Genomic DNA, 19,104 nt, shown 5'->3' with positions numbered 1-19,104 from the left:
TATGCGCCCGCGACGCTGGAAGTTTGCCCAAGCCGATTGGACACTTTTTTCGTCTCTCGCGACATTCGATGACCGTCGCTTTCCCAGCGTCGACGATGAGGTCACACACATTACCGACGTTATCCTTACAGCTGCGGAACGTTCAATACCACGCACCTCCGAATTGCCCCGGCGCCCCCCAGTTCCTTGGTGGAACGAGGCATGCCGTGACGCAATACGTGAGCGGCGACGTGCTCTTCGCATTTTCCGTCACCATCCTACTTTGGCCAACTGTATCCGCTATAAGCAGCTCCGTGCGCGATGCCGTCGCGTCATCCGCGATAGCAAGAAGGCAAGCTGGAAATTCTTTATTAGCTCATTTAACACCTTCACTCCCTCCTCGGCAGTTTGGAGTCGGCTTCGACGGTTCTCAGGCGCGCCTAGTTTCTCCCCGGTTTCTGGGCTCACTGTCGCGCATGATACCTTAGTGGACCCCGTCGCAATTTCTAACTCGTTGGGTCAGCACTTTGCTGAGATTTCGAGCTCTTCAAATTACCCGCCAGCGTTTCTCCCGAAGAAACGTGCAGCGGAAGTGCGACCTCTTGCTTTCTCCTCCCAAAATCACGAAAGCTACAATACTGTTTTCTCCATGCGGGAACTCCAACATGCCCTCTCATCTTCTCGCTCCTCCGCCCCAGGACCGGATGGTATCCATGTCCAAATGTTGCTGCATTTATCCACCCATAGTCTGCGTTACCTCCTTCGCCTTTATAATCGAATTTGGACCGGCAGCACCTTTCCCAGACGGTGGCGGGAAGCTATTGTCGTTCCCGTTCCGAAACCTGGAAAGGACAAACATCTCCCCTCTAGCTATCGCCCCATTTCTCTCACGAGTAGTGTCTGTAAGGTTTTGGAGCGTATGGTGAATTACCGTTTAGCTTGGTGGCTGGAATCCCGCAGCCTTTTAACACCAGCCCAATGCGGATTTCGGAAGCATCGTTCTGCAGTTGACCATCTTGTCGCTCTCTCCACTTATATCATGAACAATTTTCTCCGGCAACGCCAAACGGTAGCAATATTTTTTGATCTGGAGCGAGCATACGATACCTGTTGGAGGACAGGCATCCTCCGCACACTGTTCTCTTGGGGCTTTCGAGGCCGGCTGCCCCTTTTTCTTCGCGAATTTATGGCAGAGCGCACTTTTCGGGTACGGGTGAACACTACTCTCTCCCGTACTTTCTCCCAAGAAAACGGGGTACCCCAGGGATCCGTGCTGAGTGTTGTACTGTTTGCCATCGCCATAAATCCAATTATGGATTGTCTCCCTCCTGATGTCTCGGGCTCCCTCTTTGTGGACGATTTTGCGATCTACTACAGCTCTCAACGGACCAGCCTTCTTGAACGACGTCTTCAAGGATGTCTCGATCGCCTCCACTCGTGGAGCATCGAAACTGGCTTCCGTTTTTCACCCAGTAAGACCGTTTGTGTCAATTTTTGGCGACGTACGGAGTTTCTTCCGCCCTCCTTACATCTCGGTCCTGTCAACCTTCCGTTTTCAGACGTCGCTAAATTCTTGGGTCTTATGTTTGACAGAAAACTATGCTGGTCCTCCCACGTTTCCTATCTTTCGGCTCGCTGTCTGCGATCACTTAACACCCTCCGTGTCCTGAATGGTACCTCCTGGGGAGCGGACCGAGTGGTCCTTCTCCGCCTCTATCGCGCCTTAGTGCGCTCGAAATTGGATTATGGAAGCATAGTCTACTCCTCTGCTCGGCCGTCTATTCTTTGGCGTCTCGACTCTATCCACCACCGTGGATTACGTTTAGTGTCTGGAGCTTTTTACACTAGCCCTGTGGAAAGCCTTTATGCTGACACTGCTGAACCTCCGCTGTCCAATCGGCGAGCAGTCCTCCTGAGTCGTTATGCTAGCCGTCTGTCTTCCATGCCTGCTAATCCAGCCCACGACCTTTTTTTCGACGCCTCCTTTGATGTAGGGTATGCAGGCCGCCCCTCCTCCCTACTACCCCCGGGAGTCCGCTTCCGTCAACTGCTCCATTCTCTTTCCTTCCGCTTTCCTAAAACCTTCCTGACCACTTGGGGTACAGCACCGCCTTGGCTCCGTCCCCGGATCTGCCTGCTCCGTGACCTTTGTCAATTTCCCAAAGATGGTACCCCTACACTTGTTTATCGTCGGGCATTTGCTGCTCTATGTGCAGAAATGACGGACGCCACATTTATTTACACCGACGGCTCGAAAACATCGTTAGGTGTAGGGAGTGCCTATATTGTTGGCGACACCCCAAATCGCTTTCGGCTTCCCGGCCAGTATTCGGTTTATACTGCGGAGCTTTACGCTGTTCTCCAGGCTGCCCACTACATCCGCCGCCATCAGCGGATACAGTACGTTATCTGCTCAGATTCTCTCAGCTCTCTCCTCAGTCTCCAAACTCTTTACCCTGTGCACCCTCTGGTCCACCGGATTCAGGACTGTCTGCGCTTGCTTCACCTGAGGGGCGTCTCGGTGGCGTTCCTCTGGCTCCCGGGACACGTTGGTATCTGTGGGAATGAGGCGGCCGATGTAGCGGCCAAGGCCGCAGTCTCTCTTCCTCGGCCAGCTATTCAGTCGCTTCCCTTCACCGATCTTCGGAACGATTTATGTCGCCATGTTGCTCAATTATGGCATGCCCATTGGTCGGCACTTTCCTGTAATAAATTGCGGGAAGTGAAAGCCCTTCCTTGCGCTTGGACCTCTTCCTCCCGAACGCGTCGTCGGGAGGAGGTAATTTTAGCTAGACTCCGGATAGGGCACTGTCGTTTTAGCCATCGACATCTTTTAAGCGGCGATCCTCCCCCACTCTGTCCCCACTGCTCTCAGCTGTGGACGGTAAGACACCTTTTAATTGAATGCCCCTATTTTAATCCATTACGCTCCCGTCTACAGCTATCGCCTGATCTATCGTCGATTTTAGCAGATGACACGCGCTCCGCCGACCGCGTTCTCCAGTTTATTAGTGACAGTGAAATGACGTCAGTCATTTGAAGCTTTTTTTGGGGACAATCACCCCCTTTCTGTAGTGGATTTTTAAGCAGTCTTCTATTTTTAGTTTCTCCAATTTTCTGACTTTGTTCCCCTTGCTGCTGGTTTTAAATTTCGGTTTCTTACTGTCTTAAGTCACGGGCTGGGCGCTAATGACCATAGAAGTTTTGCGCCCTAAAACCACAAAAAAAACAAAAAAAAACCAGTGAAACGTTTTCCAAAGCAGGCTGCTGTGGCTTCTTCCCAGGTAATTCGTGTTGGCAACTTCAATGAAGTGCATGCGCATATTGATGTTTGCCACATCACAGTGTAATGTGAATTAAAAGGTTAGAAAAGATGGTGCATATGCTAATATGTGTTTTCTTTATGTCTTGTAGTTTTTGTGTAGTCGTCTTTTGAGACCCTGGAGGTTCTTACCAATAAACCTGTATATAGAGAAAATGAAGAGGTATCATAGGTGTAAAAATTTTTTTGGTAGGAGCCAAAGATTGCAGCAGAATTCATTATATGCTCAATTAATTCATCATAAATGAATTAGTTCATGAAGGTGCCAATTCATGTAAATAAAAAAAGTCTAAAATGATTGATTCACTTCTGAGGACCTCCCAGCCAATAGTTCTCACATAGACCAGTTTGGCAAGTGAAACTATAAGGGGTGATCAAAAAGTTTCCGTTCAATGGCCTTGCAGTCCATCTTCAGCATGTCAATCAGACAAAATCACCATTAGCATTGAGGCAATCATCCCATCAATGCACCAGGTTGAACATACTCATTTGGTAAAACACTGTTTCCTTCTGCATGAAGAAGCCCTTAATTGCCTGCTGCACACCTTCGTCCGAAAGGAATCAACAACACTTCAGGGTCTTTTTTAATGGACCAAAGATGTGATAATCACATGGGTACAGATCAGGGCTATAGAGAGGGTGTTCGAGTGTTTTCCACTTTGATGAGGCTGGCCTTCCAGTTTTACAGTTTTGCATCGAATCATGACCAGCACAGAACTCGGCACATCATTCCACAGTGGTGGTTTTCAATAGCCATACTGCTCTATACTAAATCTTCATTGTCTGTTGGAAGTCTACCATGGCAGGCAAGAAAAGAATAATAGCATGTCAGTCCTGTTGGGATGCATTTGGTAATAACATGGATGTAGTTAATGTTTCCATATTTACCACATGCATGGCGAAAGACATGAATGCCACAGTAATCCCTTGTCTACATATCAGTGCTTATATACGTGCATCGTGGTTGTGCTACATTGCATGTACTCTGCAGATATATACTCAAATCGAAGTTTTTTGATTGCACCTTATAATATTTAAGTTCTTGACTTTAAAGGCAAGTGAATCTGACAGTTTTACTGTATTACGTGTTCTTCCCTTACTGTTGCTTTCATTTTTAATGTTAGGCAAGAAGAGGCACACATTTGGTATCTAATTGTCATTCCTTGTTCTGTAAAGCAAATCACAAGGTATTTAAATAACAATTACATTTTAAATGCACAGATAGTTACACAAACTTTCAGCCAAAATATTCCCCTGTTAATGTCTCGGAATGGCTTGTTTTATGTGTTATACTGTGTGTATCCTTATTCCTCACTGTGCACAGAAAACAAGTGTGGTATTTCTGTCATATATGATGAAAGCTGACAAAAACGCAGGAAAGGTGATGCTCAAATGTCATACTGAAAATTGTTTTATGAAAAAGTGTGCATTACTGTGCAGTGTACATTTTGAACAAATGTCTGCGAGAATGAAATACGATGGAATGTTAATGAAAACTGTGGATTTTGAATGTGGAGTTGAAGGTTTTTTTTTTTCTCCTGGTAAATTCCAAGGCTGACTCTCATCAGTGAGGCTGCTAATTAGGTGAAAGTCTTATGTAGTTATTATTGCATGTGATGGTTATCCTCTTCAGAATCCTTGAACATGTATGTTCTCTACTTAAAAGGATTCATTCCATGCCAGGTACGGTTAAAGAAGAGCATTCCATACTATCTTCACCTTTGACCAGGCATCATACCAAGCCCCAAGATGCAACACAAACACAATTTCAGAATGTGGAGCAGTAACCTTAGATGTTATCATAACACGAAAATATAAACATCAATCACAGACTCGTACAAATTCTTAATATTAAATGTTGGAGCTAATGGTACTATTGTGAGAAAGTGGGGAGTTTTGGATGTGAACAAACTAAAATCTGACATAACAACCGCAAAACCACAGTAATGTCACTAGTTGACAGAAACATGACAAAAAAAGTGCTTTAGAAAAGCAAAGAATGCAGAATAAGAACAAAGAAACTGTAACTGGTACCAGCGTCAGTTGAGCTACGTAGTTCAACTTGAAAGAAAGAAAGAAAAAAGAAAAAAATGTAACACTACAAAAAGACAAAAGGCCAGTCCAATACTCATAACAAGAAATACAATCAGTGACCAAGAAGCAGTTGTAGCAGCAATGATTACCCAAATAGAAAGGGCAACTAAAACAAGTAGAAAGATTTGTGTGTTCAGTAAACTAGAGAAAAATGCAGCAGTTTCATATCTCAATGAGGAACTTGAAACTCATAGTACTGGATAGGAGCACATAGAGGAACTATAGGTCAAATTAAAAAAAAAAAAAAATGTTGATCATACACTGGATGGATGTGTACCCTGTAGAACAGTTCATAATGGGAGAGATCCTCCATGGTACACAGTCACTGTAAAGAAACTTCTCAAGAAACAGGGACTGCTGTGTAATAGGTGTAAAACAAAGCATAGGGCTATAGATTGGGAGATGCTGAATGAAACACATTTGTTTGCAAAGTGAGCAATCTGTGAAGTCTTCAGTGACTAAAGTAGCAAAATTTTGTTGAATAATCTTTCACAAAACCCAAAGAAATCCTGATTACATATAAAGGCTGTTAGTGGCACTAAAATTAATGTCCAGCTACTCGCAGGTGAGAAAGGAACTGAAATTGAGATAGCAAAACATAAGCAAAAATGCTTAACTCTGTGTTCAAATGTTCCTTTATAAAAGAAAACCCAAGAGAATTGTCCCAATTTAATCCTTGTATCACCGAAAAAGGCTAACGAAAGAAGTATAATTGTCAGTAGCTTTGAGAAACAGCCGAAGAATGCCCCAGGGCCCAATGACATCAATTTCAGAGTCTATAATGAATTTGTGATTGAGTTAGCCCACTTTTAACTATAATTTATCATAGATCCCTCAAACAAAAAGCCTTGTCCAGTAATTGGAAGAAAGCACAGGTGACACCCATCTACAAGAACAAGTAGCAGAAGTGATTACCAAAATTTCCATCCAGCATTCAATACATTGATTTGTTGTAGAATCTTAGAGCATATTCTGACTTCAAACATAATGAGATATCTCGAACAGAATAACCTCCTACATGCCATCCAGTGTGAATTCTGAAACCACCACTCATGTGAAACTCAAATCGCACTTTCGACACATGATGTACTGAAAGCTATGAATCACGGCAGTCACATAATTGCAGTAGTCTGGATTTCCAAAAAGCATTTGACCCAGTACCACATCTACGCTTTCTATCAAAAGTACAGTCAATGAGGTATCAAGTGATACTTGTGACTGGATTGAGGATTTTTTGGTAAGGAGGACATAGCAAGTTTTCTTGGTTGGAGAATCATTGACATATGTATAGATAACTTTGGGTGTGCTCCGGAGAAACATATTGAGACCTTTTATGTTCGTGTTGTATATTAATGACCTTGTGGACAATATTAATAGTAACCTGAGACTTTTTACACATGATGAAGTTATCTGTAATGAAATATTGTCTGAAACAAACTGCATAAATATTCAGTCAGATTCTGATAAGATTTCAAAGTTGTGCAAAGATTGGCAACTTGGATTAAATGTTCAGAAATGAAAAATTGTACACTTCACAAAATGAATAAATGACGTGTCCTCTCCCAGTGAATCATAGTTGGAATCAGTAAATTTGTACAAACACCTGGGTATAACACTTTGTAGAGATATGAAATGGAATGATTACATATAATATAAATGGAGAGAGGAAAAAATCTACTCCTTCTGGCAGAGGAGTTAAAGGGGAAGGAAGAGGGGTGAAGAAAAAGGACTGGGGAGGTTTAGGGAAAGGGGTACAGTTTAGAAAAGTCACCCAGAACCATGGACCGGGAGACTTATCGGATGGGATGAGAAGGCAGGACTGGTTGTTGGGGACTGATTACATAGACTCAGTCATGGGTAAAGCATATGGCAGAATACTGGGGAAATGTAATCAGTCTGCAAAGGAGATTGCTCACAAATCACTCATGTAGTGCATCCTGAATTATTGCTCAAGTGTGTGGGACCCATACCTGTATCAGGACCAAAGGGATGTTAAACATATACAGTGATCAGCAGTATGAATGGTCACAGGTTTTTGGCCCATGGGTGCGTGTCACAGATATGTTCAAGAAACTGAACTGGTAGACACTCTTGAAGAGAGATGCAACCCACCTCCAGAGAAGTCTGCTTACAAAGTTTAAAGACCACACTTTAAGTAATAATTTAAGGAATATACTAAAATCCCCTATATATTCCTCCCAAAGGGATCTTGAGGACAAGATTATGTTAATTACAGTGTGCATTGTATTTAAACAGTCATTTTTTGTGCATTACATACATGAATGGAACAGGAAAAAACCATAATAACTGGTATAATGGCATGTAACCGCTGCTGTGGGTTTCCCAGTGGTTTGCAGGATGTGGACATTGATGTAGAGTGAGACTCATAAACACAGATAACACAAAAAATAAAGAACAGAGGTGAGGTATAACAAAATAACACAATTCAGAAACCAGTTTAAAAACACAAAAACAATAAGAAAACACACCTGAATTAATAGAAGACAACACTACACATGAAAGAACCCCACCCAAATCTCTCACTCCTCCCCCCCCCCCCCCCCCTCAAAAAAAACCCTCTTCGTCACCCATCCTTGCAGAAAATGACTCCACCACTAGACAAAAGAGAAACAAAAACAAAACAATAACCAAAAAGCCTGCCACCCACCCTCATTTGACTTACAAGCCAGGACCTGAAAAATTCAGTGCCGTTGTGGAATACTTTCCTGTCGATAATGCATATTAAGAAAAGCCTGTAAGATGAAATACTGACATTTAACCCTCCAAATAACAGATCTGACATCCTTTCCTCTCTCACAGTACCCTCAATAGTATTAGCATGGGCCCCAGTCTTGTAGTCTTTAATTTGATATTATGGTTTACAACAAAGTGATTAAATCCCTTAATGTCCAACTCATTACATGGGGCAAACACATCTGATATGATAATACATTCCTCTATTAATGAAGTCAAAATATGCTTATTGTGATTTTCAACGACCTGAAGATCATTATCAACACCATCCCAACTGGAAATAATAACCCCAAAAACCAAAGGACCAAGAGCTTTATGCCTCCTACCACTCTTTCTCTTACCAGAGCTCAATTCCTGCCCAATGATCCCTTCCACTTAACTAATTTCCCACACACCTCTCTAAAGAACAGAAATCAATCAGTTATTGTACTTTCAGAAACAATTCATTTCATACATAGCGTATTTAACTGAGGCAGATGACAGAAATAGTATATCAACCTGAACACTGAGTCTCAAACTCAGAAACCATGTTCCATGCCTTATGGACTGCCAACAGTGACATCTCCACATGTAGCTGTTAGAAGAATGTTGCTGTACCTTCACCAATCTCATATTATAACAACATATGTGACATTTCCAATATTCCCCAATGACATCAGACAGTATGTGGGCCTCCCCAGTTACTATGAGAGTGAAAAATGATAAAATGTGGTGCCTGTGTGGAGACTATAGACATTTGAATGCACACACCATTGTTGATAGATATCTTGTGCCCAATATTCAGAACTTCTCCCAGGAACTGGCTGGTGCAACCATCTTCAGCATGACTGACTGCAAAAGAGATTTGCAGATCCCAATGGCCACGGAGGACATCCCAGAGATGGCAATAATTACACCGTTTGGCCTATTTGAATTCCTCATTATGCTCTTCAGACTAAAGAACACAATGGTGTATTGATGGCTTGTTTTTTACCATGTCCTTTTGCTATTGTTACTTGGACGATATAATTATCTGCTCACAAACAGCTCAAGATCATGAGAAACCTCCAAGCTGTATTTGACAAACTGGCAGAGCATGGTGTTTTGGTCAATGAGGACAAATGCCAACTCTGACAAAAATGTGTTACATTCATAGACCACCTCGCCATCGCATCAGGCATCTGCCCTACCCCAGAAAAGACAGACTAAATCCATAACCTTTCATCCCTGATGAACTATCAAGAGTTCCGCCATTTTTTAGGGGTCATTAATTTTTACCGAGAAGACCTCCCCCATGCTGCAGAAACACTTCTGCTTCTCTGAGAGTCACTCCACGGCAAGAACATGTTATGCAAATGTAAGCTCACGTAGACAAGCAGCTTTCGAGAACATCAAAACCGACGTTACTCAAACCACCAACCTGGCACTCCCCTCGCTGGACGCCCTTATGGTAATAATGACCGACCCCAGCGATCGGGGTGGTGCTACAACAGGAAGTGCGTGGTGCAACCCAACCCCTACGGTTTTTCTCGCAGAAACTTACTCACTCCCAGAAAATGTGGTCAACTCGTTCTTCAGACGGCTATCTTCTCGTGTCGGCCCCAGAGCGCTTCCCAACGAAACTGACACCCTAGATACCACCAGCGGCAGACCGACAGCCTTACCAGCACTGGACCCAGACGACATACAACCAGCCACCAACACCTGAACCAATACTGCCACTCCCCCATCGGTACTGCCGCCGACATTATGGCCCAAGCACCTGGCGGACTATGATACATCAGCCCTTGTTACCACCAGCAGGACAGTGCATCATGATGTACACAAGTCACCATGCTCTGCACTTGTGGAGAGGTCTCTGTAGAGACATAGAACCACTGGCTCTACCCCCCCCCCCCCCCCCCCCCCCCCGCCCCCAGTAATATCACTGCCCTACCACAGCAAGAACAACTGTATCTTTGCCAGGTCAGTTCTCTGTAGGATGTACTCCATGCTACACGTATTGGATATACACTGCGAGAATAAAAGTGTTTACAATGAAATGAACACCCTTAGCTGCTTACAGGCGTTGACATATGTCAACGGGGACAGATGAAAGTGTGTGCCCCGACCGGGACTCGAACCCGGGATCTCCTGCGTACATGGCAGACGCTCTATCCATTTGAGCCACCGAGGACACAGAGGATAGTGCGACTGCAGGGATTTCTCTCTGGCACGCCTTCCGCGAAACCCATATTGTCAACATATTGTCCCGCACTACATTCGTAGTGCCGAAAGAACATGTCCGAAAGAACAAATACCATCTTAGTATATAAATAAAAGTATCAATAGTAACTAATGGGAGTGCAAGTGACTATATATCATCATAATTACCACGCCTACTCCCCCCTACCTACAAGTGCAAGAGACATTTGAAAATTGTGAGATTAAGAATCGGTTCAACCTAGATCATTATGGCTGAAAAACTTTGTTGGCACCACATGCAGTTTACAGTTTTGACTGTTTAGGAATGCAGTTCTTTACACCACAATGATATTTCATTTCAAAAGTGATGCCATTGCATTGCCTGTTTGCTGTGGACCTTCATGGAAGATGAATCCTTTATACCCATGAGCAATTGAAATAGTGATTAGTGATAGCTACTGTCATGGAAGGGGGGGGGGGGGGTAGAGAGAGGGAGAGGGAGAGGGGGCGGAGAGGGAGAGGGGGGAGAGGAAGAGGGGGGGGGAGATGATGATGATTGGGTTGTGGGGTGATCAACTGTGCGGTCATCGGTGCCCATACAAAGTCCCAATTTTTTAACACTCCAGTGTTGTATGCAGTCCAGTCTAGCCACTATCATGAATGATGATGATCTCGTCAGAGGTTGTACTGGGTATCATCATGACTGTCAAGCCTGGAATGGGCAAGACACATGACCTTTGTAGTTGATCATGGCCACACTGTGTGTGTCCAGGGCATATGAGGGATTCCAGTTTTGAGATTGTGGAGGCACTTGGCTTTCCATGTGCCAATGTGTCACTATTGTACCAGGAGTACCTTTGTTCAGGAAAACTGCTGCTGCCAGCCAACTGCTGTGGACAACAATATGTTGATGGCAGGGCTGCTGTCTACTGTCAAGGATTGTAACAGCAGGTAAATGAACAGGGATACAGAGAAACACTTGCCAATGCAGTGCTGGACAACAATAGCCAGTGATCAGTAATACCATTCAGTATGAGCTCATCTCTGTGGTGTATGTAAGGGTATGTTGCAAAACACAGGAGGTGATGCATTCCACGTACCAACAGAGAATTGTTCAGCCTTGCTATGGAGGTATCCTCATGAGGTTGATTTTTATATGATATGAAGTGGGAAACCTGAATGACTGCCATTGTTTCTTACTGTCAAATGATCAGGAACCAACTGTCCAGTAATATGAATCATTCTGTCAATCTAAAGCAGCCTGTAGATGACCTGTCCTTTCAACAAGCTAATGCAGTATACCATCTCCACTGAACTGTGTCAGAATAGTGTGAGGAACATAGCAGAAACATGAGGTTGCTTGTGTGACACCACAAGACATCCGACTCACACCTACTGAGCACATGTTGGATGCAGTCAGTTGAGATATGTGCCTCAATGGCCAGCTCCAACTAATTTCTGTGAGTTGTAGGCAGCAGTTGAGTAGTCATAAACCAGGATGGTTTTCAAATTCCTTTGATGTATCATACTACAAAATACACTGAAATGACGAAAATTCATGGGATAATGATATGTGCATAAACAGATGGTGGAAGCATTGCAACAGCCCAACTAAAAGACCCACAGTTAAGAGTGTGACAACATAAAGGGATTGTGCATCAAAAGCTGGTTTTTCAAAACAAGTACAGTGGAGATGTAATTATTTGTACCTCAGTTATATGGCTTCATGATCATCTGGATTGTCAGCCGTGAGCAAATATCTTCGGAGATTAATCCAAGGATGCGTGGACATGTGTTGGCACTACCCACAGAAAGCTGACAGATTCATCGTTCCCTATAGAGGATTCTGCATGAAATCCTGAAAAAGATTGTTGTCCTTGGTGCTTCTACCATTATTAGACAGCCATGTTTAATTTTATAGAACGGTGGTTGGTACTGGAACAATTGCCAGTAAATTTTGTTTCAGCTTGCTCAGCCTACTGGGTAGGCTATGTTTCGGTGTGTGCAATGAATCTGAAACAGGAGCATATCTGTGTGATGATTTTAAGGTAGAATAGAATCAAAATCAGTCTTTGGATCATTTGCAGCCAGAATTTGTTGACTCTTCACTTTCCAAAGCAGCAATTTGTCACTTGAAAAAAGTTGTATTTCAGATCCACAAAGAATGAATGATGAAATAAACATTAGTTAGTTACTTTTTTTGATCATCAGATCATTTTCAGATATCTAAATTATTTACAGCAACATTTGGTTGTTCCTGTGGCGTCAAATGAAATAAAAATGATCCTGTGTCATTGATGCTAATACTAAAATGCAACAAACTGTTAACAGTTTACTACTAATGGTAGTGATGCACGAGAGTTTTTATTTTATTTGATTACACAGTAATAATATTGCCATATAAGTTGTTGCAAATGATTTTAATCCCTGAAGACATCAGATGACTGAAACTGGTAGTTAATAAAGATTTATTTCATCAAAAGCTGTTGTTGGTTATTAAACATGACTTTTTAAAAATATGTATGCTCAGTGGTGCTTGACCTGAACAAAGTGTGCCATTGTTCATTGAGTTCAGACATGAGGAATATTGTGTTTAGGTTGGACTAAGTCGAGGCCAACATAGCTGAAGAAAACTTCACCTGTCAACAAATTGAATCCAATCTTGGATTGGTTTATAAGACCTTGCATGAGAGAGTCTCTGTTTGAGGAGTCACATTCCAGAACCATCTTTCCTGTAAGCCTGGTCCAACTTGGTATGAATTCTTCCTATTGGTGAAAGTAAAAGCTACCATCTGTAATACTCAATTTGAGTTTCATGAAATCTCTGTATATTTTATATACCCAAAAGGAGAAGTCTATCTCAAAGCCTTCACCAAGTGGTTGGAACAGATACTGCAGTGCATAAAACATTAGGAAGAGTACTTTGCCAATATGCGGAGTATGAGTTTTAAAAGACGATAGTTAAGATAGGTGTCAAAACTTCTAGAGTTGCTGTTATTTATAAATGTTTGTTGACCAGATCTTATAATGTACAAGGGTGTACTGAAACTTAATGATTCTGATTTTTTTATGTGAAGACTGTTGAAGTTTTTAAAATAAAAGGAATGTTTTTAACATTCAACATTTTTATTCTTCATGTCTACATATTTACAGCCCTCCGTCATTAAAGTTCTCCGCATTGTAGCATATAACATGGTGGTGTGTAATGTAACTATGTTGGTGCGTGTGAGGCAACATGCTGTGATCTAATTTCTAATTCAGTGTTCATCCACATATGGAGCATCCTCTCCTTCAGCATGACAATGCCAACCACACGTGAGTGCTGTTACATCTGCAACAACCCAAAGCTTAAGGTTCACTGTCATTGATCATCCTGCACACAGTCCTGACTTGGCCGCATATGATTTTCGTCTGTTTCCAAAACCTAAAGAACACCTTCAAGGATTTCACTGTAATAGTGAAGAAGTGGTGCAAGCAGAGGTGAGGTTGTGGCTTCACCAACAAAACTTTCTATAGTGACAGAATCGATGAAATGGTCTCTCATTGGGAAAAATGTGTTCATTGCCAGCATGACTATGAGGATGACTATGTTGAGAAATAAATATATAGACACTAAGAATAAGGATGCAGAAGGCTAGTAATGTCTGTTTTATTTAAAAAGCATCAAGAGTTTCACATAAAAAAAATTGACATTACTTTTCAGCATGCCCTCATATAAACTAGTTAATATTAGAACATGCATAGAAATAGCCTTATTGTCCATGTATTTTAACTAAAAGCGTTCATCGACTGACATACTCAACTCTTTCAGCATATTCAAAATCATAAGAAAGGCGTTTTTCGCTGTGATGGATTTTTCTCACAAAATTGTGGTCATCAACTTTGTCCTTCGAATGCGAAAATATTTTGTTGACACCGACCTACATAGGGAGGAACAGTCACTATGATAAAATAAGGGAAATCAGAGCTCATACAGAAATATATAGGTGTTTATTCTTTCCGCATGCTATACGAGATTGGAATAATAGAGAACTGTGAAGGTGGTTCGATGAACCGTCTGCCAGGAAGTTGAATGTGATTTGCAGTGTATCCATATAGATGTAGATGTGGATAAGTCTTAATATTAAAAACAATTACAGGGAAAGAATCAAACAGGTTTTGTAAGTTTACTAATTACTAACTTGCTAGATTTAATTAATAAAAAGAGGGACTGTAAAACAATATCAGATTAACAAAGTATTAGAATTATGTTGAAACAGAAAATAATAAAAATAGTACAGGTTGAGTCTTGGTTATCTTGTGAAAGTACATCAACTGCATTTCTGACACAATTATTTTTAAACATCTATGTCATTAGCAGCAGTTTGGATGCAAGATTGAAGGACTAGATTCAATGAAGGGTACCTTCAAGTCACTCAAAGGTCTTTTTACAGTTCTTATACAACATGGCATGCAGTGGATTTTTAAGTTGGGAAAGAATGTTGCCCCTTTCAGAAGCAAAATGGCTGCAATTGATAAGGAAATCTGATGTGAAAAGTGGTTTCTTAGCTCATCAGAGATTTCTGGGCCAGCCTACCCCTCATAGTCCATATATGTGGCAGAGGGAGGTTGGGGGGGGGGGGTTTAAATGAAAACCTTAAATATGGTTTTTTAATTGTACAAAAGTGGAACACAGGTGTATCATTTTTTGACACAATCTCCATGTCATTTAATACACTTCCCCCAGTGTATTGGAAGTGCATGGATTCCTGTGGGGGGAGGGGGGGGGGCAGGGGAGAGGGGGAATTTATTCATGTGCGCAGCCACTTGTGCATTACCTGATGCAGCACTTTTTCATTGGACTGCAATTTCTTTCCTCCCATTGCCTCTTTGAGCTGCCCAAACATGTGGTGCGAGGTCTGGTGGGTATGGCAGATGTAGCAGAGTATCAACATGTGGGTCATTGATGGTTTGCTAGTGTTGCATGAACGACATGAAGCCAAACATTGTCATTTTTCAAAATTACATCTGCAATGAGGAGTCCATGTCACTGAAACCTAATTCCAGGCTGAAGCTGATTTTTAAACATACTGGAATACAGTGCTCTAGTGATGGTGTCTCCTATACTTGCGTAGTGTTCCAAGACTTCACCTTGCTCATCCAAAAGAGAGTCAGTAAAACCTTCCCTGCAGATGGCTGCATCCAGAAATTCAGGGGTTTCAATAATGAGGAATGGTGCTGCTACTTGCTTGCTTTCTTGTTTTGGGTTGGTGGTAGTGTACCACAGTTTTGTCTCCTGTAATGATTCTCATGAAGAAGCCATCACCTTCTGCTTCAAAGTGCTGCAAAAGCTCTTCACAGATGTAATGTGTTGCTCTTTCAATTCTGGAGTGAGCTGCTGTTGCACTCATATTGCAGACACTTTGAAAAACTAAGCATTTGATGAATGATGTAATGTGCTGAGCCATGATTAATGTTCATATTTCTGGCTGTTCCATCAACTGTTGCATAATGATTTTATATCACAATGGCTTCAACTGCTGCAGTAGACTCTGGTGTCACAACGCAGTATGCCTGATCTGGGTGCTGAGCATCTGTCACAGAAGTCATGCAACTTTCAAACTTTCTGCTCCACTCAAACACTTGCTGCAATGACAGACATACATCACCATACTTGGCCTTCATTCGCCAATGGATTTTAATAGATTTCTACCTTCACTGCTCAGGAAATATATGACAGAATGCTATTCCACCCTGGTGCGTGTCACAAACAGGGCAGCCATTTTGAACTGGTTTGTGGCCATGTTTCACTAGTCTGTGTATAGTATGTTGCTTCCTGTAGGGCATTCCTTACATAATTGGTAACAATACTGCCAACTTACAGAACAGTGGTGCAAAATGTTCATTTTTAATTACACTTTTAAGGTTTTTCATCTGAATCTCCCTCATACATTGTAACAATCTGCTACAGAATGGTTTGATAAGTTGACAAAAATTTCAGTTTAGTACTATGTTTCAAAATAGTTAAAGAAGTGTTTTACAAATACTGACATTATTAGTAGCATGTCTTAGCTGGATCTTTCTTTGTAGTTGTGTGATTGGAAAAAACTTGATTCGCTGCAGTTCAAAATAAAATTTGTTCATCATGCGTGTAGGATGTTTGATAAGGACTCTATTGAAGGAAAAAAAATGCACTTTACAATCTGTGTTATAACTTTCATAAAATACATCAATTATAACTAATGAACTTGTATTGCAAGGTGCTCTGACAAACAATGAATTCCTTGTACTATCTCCAGCCATACTAGCACACTTGAGCTGAGGCACCCTGTTACTTATAACAAGGCATGCTGTTACTTATAACAAATAATGATGGCAAGTTATTACAAACATTGTTACATTTAAAAATTTAATGAAACACAGTAGCAAATTTTTACATGAAATTAATTGTGTTACATATCAGTAAACAATATAAGCAGTACACACAAATTATTTACTCAAAATCATGAAGTATTTGATGTTTACGTCAGAAAAACTGAAAAATTTATAATTACAACAATATTTTAAAAGTTATCTCTAATTACAGATGCAAATACTCATTTACTACCATTTGTGTCATTTCATATCATAATTCTGTTATTTCTAGTGTAAAAATTTTTGTCACAAATTATTTTGAAGCAGAAAATACAAATATGTATTTGACACATTTGATTTTAATCCTTATATTTTTGGCTAAGCATTATCTGAGTAATAATACATTCTGTCAATTCATAATTAAACTTCATGTGTAAATGGAGAGAAACACAAACTTTTGTACTTGATGGTAAAATAAAATGTGAACTGTGTGCATCTCAGGTAAAGGATCAATCTCTTCATTACGGCGTATCCTGGTCTGCCACATTACAACCTCCATTAATGATTTTAATGCGTGAGTGATAAAGTTCAGTTTAATAAGCAACCTCAATAAAGATTTTCAAAATCTAAATTTTTAATTTACTTCAACTTCAACTTCAACAGAAAATAATTTTAAATCTGACAAGTATTGTATTGGTGTTTTTGAATTGTGATCTGGTGCACCCCTTACACTCATGATTGTTTCTGCTCCATTAGCAAATAACTGAGGGATTTTTAAGTTATACTAAAGGGCATTTCCTAGCCCTGTGTAAAAGCCTCACAGAGAGATCTGGTAATAACATTACACTAAAGCTGTCATCAGTGTGAACATTAGTTCCAACACCAGTTATTTCCTGGTGTAGTTCAATTGGAGATCACCTGCCCTTGCCTTCCTTTGACTTTTCAGGTGACTAACAGAGCCATCATAGTGCAACACGGCAGCTCCAGATACAAAAATCATTGCTAGAGGTGGAAGAAAAAGGAAAAAGTGACTGGAAAATATCCTAGGACTGATGAGGTTTCCTGGCCCTATGATACTCAGTTTAACTGTTCTGTTCATATTTTCATGGGCATTTAACTAGTTGTTCAATATCGTCATTGGAGAATGTTTTCACTACCGCAGCAGTGAAAGTCCAAAACTGAACATCTCCTAGGAGATGACTTAATGTGTGATTGTGAGGCGGGCTGGATATCCCTTCATTACTCATCCAAAACGAACTGCAGTTTTCACTCATTGAACTGTAGACAGTCAATTTACACTTGGATATCAGATCCTTGATCATAGTACAGAATATATACACAGGTCTGAAGGTTACATTTTGAATAGACTTCCAGAATAAAATTGGAAATGTGACTGGCTAATTTCAAATGAAACAAAAATACTCCTTGTGGCATCTCCTCCTATTTTGTAGAGGACATCCTCACAGTAGTTTATGAGCTTTCACCTATGTTTTCTTTTTAATTTTTTTATTGTTACAAATGAGGAGGAAATTGGAGAGACAGGGAGAGTTGAAATCTGCTGCCACTTTTAACTGCTGTCAGTCAATCCTTAGGATGATCGCTGAAGAAGAAGAAGAAGAAGAAGAATTTACAAATCTCATATTTCATGTTTTTAACTTTTTCTTAGTATTCCGAGATACTGTCGCAGAAGAAGCTGAGTAGTATCGTGGTGTAGTGGTTATGATACTAAACTGTTGAATGGAGGGTCGTGAGTTTAAAACTCACCCGGACTGTACCAATTTAATTTCTATATTCAGTTTGAGTACATTCTGGAAGTATCCACAAATGTCAAGAATCATTGTACTGAAATGTTCTGTAGCTGTGTATATACTGTATGTGTTCTGGCCGGAGGCAGTTCGCTCCACACTCTTGTATGTGCAAATGCTGAATAAACCTTCATTAACTAAAGTTAGTGTTTGTCATTCATCTAATTACACCTTCTTCTACATGACATTGTTCTGGTGGAGCCGCTGGATATTGGAACTTGTGATAGCACACATCATCGACAACACAGTGGCTCCCATTAGGGCACGACAGAACCGCCATTTATGTGGCAAGAAACCTGAGTCTGAGCCATATTCAACAGATCGCAATCTACTGCAGACAGAAGAAGAAGAGGACGTTACGATGACAGCAACTGTGTGCCACCACATAAGACATCCTTCCGGGTTCTCTCATGACGATGGCCAAGATCCAAACAAGTGGCTGGAGGTATATGAGCATATAGTCAAATTTAACAAATGGGATGACACTGTGTTGTTCGTTAACATATTTTTCTACTTGTAGGGCACTGCCAAGCAATGGTATGAGAACAACGAAGAGAAGTTCACAAGCTGGGAAGTATTCCAGGCGGAACTGCGCAAGTATTTCAGCAACACACAACAACAGAAGTGCAAGGCTGAAGATAAATTAAAGTGCAG

General features: G+C 41.2%; 1 protein-coding gene and 1 non-coding gene across 4 annotated transcripts in view; one reads left to right on the top strand and one right to left on the bottom strand.

Moving 5' to 3' along the window:
* LOC124788045 (cytochrome P450 9e2-like) overlaps positions 1–19,104 on the top strand; it is a 124,599-nt gene that overhangs the window by 16,161 nt on the left and 89,334 nt on the right. The window lies entirely within an intron of this gene.
* Trnat-ugu lies at positions 10,231–10,304 on the bottom strand. The gene has a single exon. It is a non-coding gene; the product is annotated as a tRNA-Thr (tRNA).

The sequence above is a fragment of the Schistocerca piceifrons genome, chromosome 3 (genome assembly GCF_021461385.2).
Source record: "Schistocerca piceifrons isolate TAMUIC-IGC-003096 chromosome 3, iqSchPice1.1, whole genome shotgun sequence".
Lineage (NCBI taxonomy): Eukaryota > Metazoa > Arthropoda > Insecta > Orthoptera > Acrididae > Schistocerca > Schistocerca piceifrons.
This window is presented reverse-complemented; position numbering and strand designations above follow the sequence as displayed.